The 8,225-nt window shown below is 44.3% G+C and overlaps 1 pseudogene; it reads right to left on the bottom strand.

Annotated features, from left to right (window-relative positions):
* Window positions 1–2,627: 2,627 nt before the first annotated feature.
* The window catches only part of LOC147668219 (uncharacterized), a 29,679-nt pseudogene continuing 24,081 nt past the window's right edge, over window positions 2,628–8,225 (bottom strand).

Raw genomic sequence — 8,225 nt, 5'->3', positions numbered from 1 at the left:
GCTATACCAACACATGTTCAGGTGCTCTGTAGCCTGCACCTAGATGCATCAGGTAGTTACCAGGGGGGGATAGCTGTGGCAGGTGGTGTGTCACAGAGTTGCCTGTCCCGTTTTTGTCAACAGTTTCCTGGATGCCATGATGTAAAGAATTAGAAAAGGGGGTGGTGATGAACAGAGTGTCTGAGTTAAACAGACCACTCTTACTCAGTCCAAAGATCAGGGCTTGATCCATCACCGTTATTTATCTCACTGCCCCAACCCAGCTCAGAACCTGGCTATATGCAAATCAGTCTGTCCCTGGCCCAGTGCATCATGGGAACAGGGCAGACTAAACTACCAAGCCAATTCTTCACCAGAAAGGAGACAAGCTACCGGGGACCGGTTTCTGGCATTTCAGCCTTCTTCGGCCCGGCTTGCTTGAATCCTGATGGAGCAGTGGGAAAGGGACTCATGTCTGAGTATACCCTGCCACACCTATAGTGGCCAAAACGATTTAGAAAAGGGGGTGGTGAGTGTCTGAGTTAAACAGACCACTCTTGACTGGGTGAGAGCTTTCTGCTTAATTCAGAGACTCTGTCCCTCACCACCCCTTGTTGTAAATATTTTTGTCCACCCTAAGCGTGGAAGGGTATTCTCAGATGTGAGACCCTTGCTCATTGCACCATCAGGATTCAAGCAAACCGGGCCGAAGACGGCTGTAATGCCAGAAACCGGTCCCCGGGAGCTTGTTTCCTTCCCAGTGTAAGAATTGGCTTTTGTAGTTTGGTTTGTCCTGTTCCCATCATGCACTGGGACAGGAACAGACTAATTTGCATACAGCCAGGTTCTGAAACTGGGATGGTGCAGTGAGCTAAAAAACGGTGTTGGATCTAGCCCTGATCTCTTGACTGGGTGAGAGCTTTCTGCTTAATCAGAGACTCTGTCCCTCACCACCCCTTGTTGTAAATATTTTTGTCCACCCTAAGCGTGGAAGGGTATTCTCAGATGTGAGACCCTTGCTCATTGCACCATCAGGATTCAAGCAAACCGGGCCGAAGACGGCTGTAATGCCAGAAACCGGTCCCCGGGAGCTTGTTTCCTTCCCAGTGTAAGAATTGGCTTTTGTAGTTTGGTTTGTCCTGTTCCCATCATGCACTGGGACAGGAACAGACTAATTTGCATACAGCCAGGTTCTGAAACTGGGATGGTGCAGTGAGCTAAAAAACGGTGTTGGATCTAGCCCTGATCTCTTGACTGGGTGAGAGCTTTCTGCTTAATTCAGAGACTCTGTCCCTCACCACCCCTTGTTGTAAATATTTTTGTCCACCCTAAGCGTGGAAGGGTATTCTCAGATGTGAGACCCTTGCTCATTGCACCATCAGGATTCAAGCAAACCGGGCCGAAGACGGCTGTAATGCCAGAAACCGGTCCCCGGGAGCTTGTTTCCTTCCCAGTGTAAGAATTGGCTTTTGTAGTTTGGTTTGTCCTGTTCCCATCATGCACTGGGACAGGAACAGACTAATTTGCATACAGCCAGGTTCTGAAACTGGGATGGTGCAGTGAGCTAAAAAACGGTGTTGGATCTAGCCCTGATCTCTTGACTGGGTGAGAGCTTTCTGCTTAATTCAGAGACTCTGTCCCTCACCACCCCTTGTTGTAAATATGATGTAAAGAATGCATGACTACATACGCTTCCCCAGCACACAGGCGGAACTAAAACCAAGATGGATTTTTACCAAAACACACAGTTCCCACATGTAATAGGTTGCATTGATGGGACACACATACCAAACTGCCCTCCTGAAGCAACAGAGTACCTATATCAGAACCGCAAATCTACACATTCTATCAACGTGCAGGTAATATGCGATGCAGACCACATCATCACTGACATTGTAGCCAAATTTCCGGAGAGTACCCATGACTCCTACATATTCAGGAACAGTGGGATCTACACACGTCTGGCTGGGGGCGAATTTGGAGAAGGATACCTGCTAGGTAGATCAATGTGACACACCCTGATGTATACCTTGGATGAATGTGCTGGTGACTGTTATTAATGGCACTTCCTTTCTCACTCACGTGATAGCGCATATGCCGTGCGGGCATTTATCCTGACTCCATACCTCAACCCATCTACCCCAAGTGAGAGAAGATACAATGTGGCACATAGATCTACGCGCAATGTTGTGGAGAGCACATTTGGACTCTTAAAAAGCAGGTTCGGCTGCCTCCACAAAAGTGGAGGTGCACGTCAGTACCACCCCATCATCAGCTGTAAAATAATAGTAAAATATGCCATGCTGCATAACCTTGCCGCACAGAAAGGAACAGCAGTGGAACTAACTGACCCCGAGGAGGAGGGTGAGGATTGTCCACAGCCAGAGCACGGCTCAGCAGGTGTGGCAATAGCATCAGATGGGAGATACAGACGGGCTGAGATCACACGCAACTATTTCTGAGTAGGTCAGGAGACACAGCCAGTTACTGTATTTGAGTGACGGTGTTTTATTAACCTTCACTCTGGCAATAGCATAGCACACCGCCACAACATGAAGGCCTCAACATGCCCGGCCAATATGCAATGGACATTCCAAAGGCAAAATGGGTTACATCACCCATTTCGCAATACCAGTTGATGGCTGGCATTACTTCCTGCGCCCAGGCGCAACACTGCTGCGTTCCCTGGGCACACTGTCCTCAATGGTGGTCTGTCCGGTGGCAGCGCTGTGCCATTCACTGCACCTCCTGGACTCGGTTATCGGGGGCGTGATGCTACTGCGGCTAGTTGCCTCTTCACTATCCCCCCATCAGCTCCACCTGTTGTGGCTATTTGGTTTGTTTGTAGCACTTCCAGTGCACTGGTCACTGTGACCAGCCCCCTTGCCACGTCACAGTTGCAGTGGGCCATCTCCTCCTGCGTGGCCACCGAGCACCTGCAGAGCAGAGAGGTGGCAGTGGAGAGGTGGTTCACCGCCTTAGTGTAGTTGTCCAATTTCTGTCTGTCCCTGCGCCTGGTCCAACGATCCTTATCCATTTTGCTGCACAGCAGCCTCACTGCCTCGGACATGTCCCTCATGCCCTCAGCCACAGTATTGTTCATGCTGTTAATGCCCTGCTTGATTTCCAGCATGTGTCTATTCATGTGGACCATCTGCCGTTGCACTGATCTGATTGCTTTGCCTTGCAGGCGCTGCACCTTGAGCATGTTCCCCTCAAGACCGGCGAATACACTTGGATCCTCCTCCTGTGCAACTGGACTGGCTGCCCTTGCTCTGCGGCGTCTGACACTTGTGTGGTCGCGCTCGGTGAGGGACTGTGTGCCTGCTCTGTTGTCATCCTCTGCCAGCGTGGAATGTTGGCCTCCCATGCTGTCCTCCTCAGACACCTACATCTGCTGGAAGCTAGCCACTGTATGTCTCCTGGCTCTATGTGATGGTGGCAGTGGTGATGCTGGTGATGGTGGTAGTGGTGATGGTGGTGGGGATGGTGGTGGGGATGGTGGTGATGGTGGTGGGGATGGTGGTGGTGTTGCGTGCTCAGCAGGCGACAAGACTTCCTCCTCCTGTGTTCCTTCTCTCCTGGGTGCCTTTCATGTGTCCCCTTCCTGTTGCAAAGAATTGAATATATGTATATTGCATTAGTTCTACGTTATTTATTTTTGTTTAAAAATATTTTAAGCAAAATATTTTTATTCAATTTACATTTTTTATTATTTTAAATATCCCTCTTGTAATATGGGGTGCACAAAAGGTGGCTGAGCAGCACCAGCTGGAGCAGCCGGTACATTACAAGGCAGATACTGAATAACACTTCTGTGTATATGAATCAAGTTTGTGTGTAATATGCACAACTGTGCGTGTGAAACACCACGATGATTTGGATGTGGTGTAAATCCCGGCAAAACGGTCCACGTGGCCCCGTCGACTGATAAGGGGCCGAGACGCACCACTGAAACAGGGTGATGAAGGGCGTCATTAAACCATATGGTAAGCTCCCAAGCTGACAACAAAACTTCAAGTAAACGATACGGACAGTAAATTTGCAGAACCGCCCAACGTTCCTATTCATGACTAAAAATTATTGTTTCCATCAACCGCAGGAAACTTAACCCAGGCGTAAAAAACCTCGAAGTAGTAAGCAGCATCTGCGTCTACGACACAAATAAAATCAGCTCCAGCATTGGGGACTCCATTTTGGGTCAAATGCACAGTAACGGTTAGGTGCAGCAATGTTAATAGACATTATAGACACTGTAATGTAAGCTAAGAAGAAGGTAGCGCAATGCCTGGTTAAGAACAAAGAAAAAACAGATAAGGGAGGCCCCTTACTAATCCGATACGGGACAAGGGGAGTCAAATATCCTAAAAGTGCACAAGTTCCCAATTTATCACAAAAGATAAACTACTAAATGTAGCACAGACCACATGCTCTAGAAATCCCTAAATCACATTACAAGACTTCTCTTTGTAACAAGTCATAATGACCATGATAAGAAAGGGAAAACACAATGATTTGAGTGATGAATTTAAAATAAAAGTTAAACAATGGTAAACAACAAGACTGTCACAAAATGTAAATTGGGAACTTGTGTACTTTTAGGATAAGAACAAAGAAAACCAAACCTTTTAAAATTTAAGTTCGAAAAATCTTTAAAATATCAACTATAGAAGGTAAACCCCGCACACCAGGGATATCTCCGCAACTGGTGAGAGGGTATTGTGGACAAGCACAAGCGTTACTCAGGGGTCTTGCACATAAGTACCAGACAAAACGCTTGCGGCGCCATGTTGCAGGGATTCTGCTCATGCACAGAACTATACGCAGGATTATCGTACTTCGGTGTATAGGGACTATGCATTCCTACCACCTTAGTACCCACGAGCTCAGGACCGACTAGCTATAGTGATTAGACACTCCAGAACACAACACTCCTGTATCTCTCAGGAATCAGGGTAACAAGACACACCTTTTCACTCAAACTCTCATACCTGTTAACAATAAGATCTGACTGAGACAGGAACATAGTTTAAAATGTTTATTTCAACTAACGTTCTCTAACATGCAGTATACATGCCACAACAAGCAGAAAAATGCATAACATGAATATCATTAGCATTGAAGCTAGGCCATACATCATAAAGGGAGATGTCATCTTACATACACTGTGGAGAAAAGGACTATAGTGCCTAACCTCCCTACCTCTGGCCAAAAGGAACATTAATATATAATAGAAGATCTCTGGGCTTTGTCAGCAGACCCCATACCTTAGACAATGCCATACCATAGATGGTATTTCTACATTGTAGGTGTGTGTTGCTCTTCTACCTGGAAAAGTCCCTCTTCAAGTGTAACTCACCTAAACATGTATCCCCGTAATATCAAAGTACGAGCATCCAGCAGCAGCTGCGCTAGTGTGTTTTGTCTAGGTGTTAGGGCCTGACTAGAACAGAATAACAAGGGGCATTGTTTATCAACCTTGCTCACAATGTTCAGACTAAACTCTAGGAACAAGCATAGAACAAACACAGGAAACAGTTCTCATGTGAAATGCATAAACAGAGTCTTGCAAAAATAAAGCTTTGTAGTAACATGTGCAAAAGCGGCATCATGGCTGCAGGGCTCATGCTAACTTAGTACTGTTGACAATGTACCTATCGGCCACATGACAGTTTCTAAAACTGTGCTTGGATTAGTAATTTCAGTGTTTGTCTCCACAAACATCGCATTCTCTTCAGTTGGCCTTACAGTCCTAAAGTGTGTCATCTGAATATCTTTTATAACAGAACTGACTTCAGAATGACTACCTCTTATTAACATATCATTTAGTGTTTGAAGCTGGACTTTTCACAAAATACAATCTTCTTACTAGATTATGCATTTTAGTATGGTGCACAGACAGCATTTGTATGTGGTGGAAAGTACTGGCACACATCTGTTGTGATAAGCAAGCCAATGAATGTCCTTGAAGGTTTGTCAGTCTCCGAGGTCGACAAGGATCAAGGCATTGCAATAGTTTAATTTGTGGTTTCATAATTCATCTGCTGTACTTGTTAAAGAAGAGTCTAAGTTTGTCAATAGACTGTTGTCTTATTTTGCATAGTTTTCTACATTCCATTCAAAAACAGTTTTTCGAGGACGTTGACGTAATCCTTTATTGGTTATCTCTTCTTGCACATTTCTAGGCATTTATTTTTCTATCTAAATTGGAGTTCCTTCATTCATTTCATACACACAAGCATCTCTGTCATTTGTAAACACTAAATACTTTTCGTAAATAGCTTTCCTCATTACAAAATGCCTCACAAGCGGAAGTGTGTTTCCACCTTCCGTGGAAAATAGTGCAAATGTTTGTCTTATGTACTTGAACCTTGTTACAACATTTCTTTTTACGTGAATTGTCCAGTTTATTAAAACATCTCCTCTTCAAAATGAGAATAAATAGCTTTGTATATATAGGCCTTGTCTATAGACACTCAAGAAATTCTTTCTGCTTTTGCAATGCTTTTCTTGCTTTTTACTGTCTTCTTATTTGTCATAATATTTGATACTACCCTTCTGCGAAAGAACCTCTGATGAAGTTCTTTGAATTTCTTCTTAAATCTGACTGGTTGGTCTGTTCATTTTCTGGCATTATCTTTTTTCGAAAAACAATGCGATTTTTTTTAGATGTTGGCAGATCTTCATTACTACTTACATCTGCAGAAGAAAGTTTATATGATAATATTAATTCTTTTATCAAAGGCTCAGTGTTCTTACTTGATTTCAATCTATTTTATGGTAGTTTCCTTTCTGTTACAGTATTCCATGTTTGGAGACTTGATTGTAGTAACACTGATAATTCTTCTTCTTCTGCTCTTTCAGTGGCATTTTTAATGAACAGTAAGCCCTACAGATAATAAAATACATATGATATGCATTTCTGCTTCTCACAGAGTCATTACTAAAATATCAATCTGTGTAGAAGTATACTATGCCCTGTACTAGTATAATTCAATACCCTTTACATTCTGTATTGTAAAGTTTCATAAAACAGTGATCCTATCTCGTCCTACTCTATAGCACCAGCCTCTCTGGTGACACCTCAGCATAGAGCTAATGGTCTGTGTAGAAGAACGTAGAGAACTAGTACCTGCTGTCTTATATGACTTTACAAACATCAGGTTCTGTAGTAACATCTCTGAATAGCGTAAAGGGCTGTGTAAAAGGACTTTGACAAACTCTAGGCCCTGTGCTATCACATTTTAACAGAATGCAGTTGAGCATGGTAAAGTTTGATGTACAAGTAAACCTTCCTAATAAAATTCTTTACAGAGTGAATAGCTCACTTCTATCACAACATTCCCTCTCTACTAACAGTTCTGTCAAATTAAAGGATGCATGTAAAAACCTTTTCTGGGGAAGTAAACTCTGTGCAGACACCTTTCTTTCAGTACACTCGGTTAATAATGGGGAATGCAAAAAAACTGCCTCTACAGTAACACATCACTACAAAGTAAAGACTCTATGTAGATGGTATAACAGAAGCACTGTGGCCAAGAGTTCCCATTATAACAGGGTATACAATCTCTGCAGTACATTTTCATACATTAACTCTTTATATTAGTACTCTTTAGAGGCGCAAGCTTAATTTATTGACAACATAGCTAACACTTCTGTACTGAGTTAAACCTCAGTACTATATGCTTTATTGAGAAAGTCTCTCCCCTTCAAAGACATTTTATATTAGTCAACACACTTTAACCCTGTGTCGAAAATTATATACACTAAGTACAATACTTGGAATATAAATCAAGTACTCCTAACGGACACTTAGACCTCTATTCAAAAACACTAACACCAGCCGGCTTACTCCGCTCCACCAGCTGAGTTTGCGGAGGTTTATCAACTCTGCGGTCCACTAGGAGCGCAAAGTGGAGTCAAAACTCTGACTCCATGGGGGAGCGGAGTACGTCCCTCAGCCCCTGTGCCACCGGGCCCTAAAAAAGGGTAAAAAACACTTACCTGCTCTCTCGAGTCTGCAGGTCGCCCTCCTCCTCACCGTGGTGTCTCCTCATTGCCTCCGTCCTCCTCCTCGTTACCGGTCGCAAACCCCTATGTTTTTCGTCTTGCATGAACTGTGCATGCACAGTCCACGCAAGACGTAAAAAGTAGGGGGTTGTGACCAGGGGCGGCTCTAGGCTCATGGTGGCCCTGGGCAGGGAGAGCAGGTAGGAGGCCCCGGAAGAGGGGTTACGGGCGGGGCG

The sequence above is a fragment of the Lissotriton vulgaris genome, unplaced genomic scaffold (assembly GCF_964263255.1).
Source record: "Lissotriton vulgaris unplaced genomic scaffold, aLisVul1.2 SCAFFOLD_341, whole genome shotgun sequence".
Lineage (NCBI taxonomy): Eukaryota > Metazoa > Chordata > Amphibia > Caudata > Salamandridae > Lissotriton > Lissotriton vulgaris.
The sequence above is the reverse complement of the archived record's forward strand: the minus strand, read 5'-3'. Positions and strand labels throughout refer to the sequence as shown.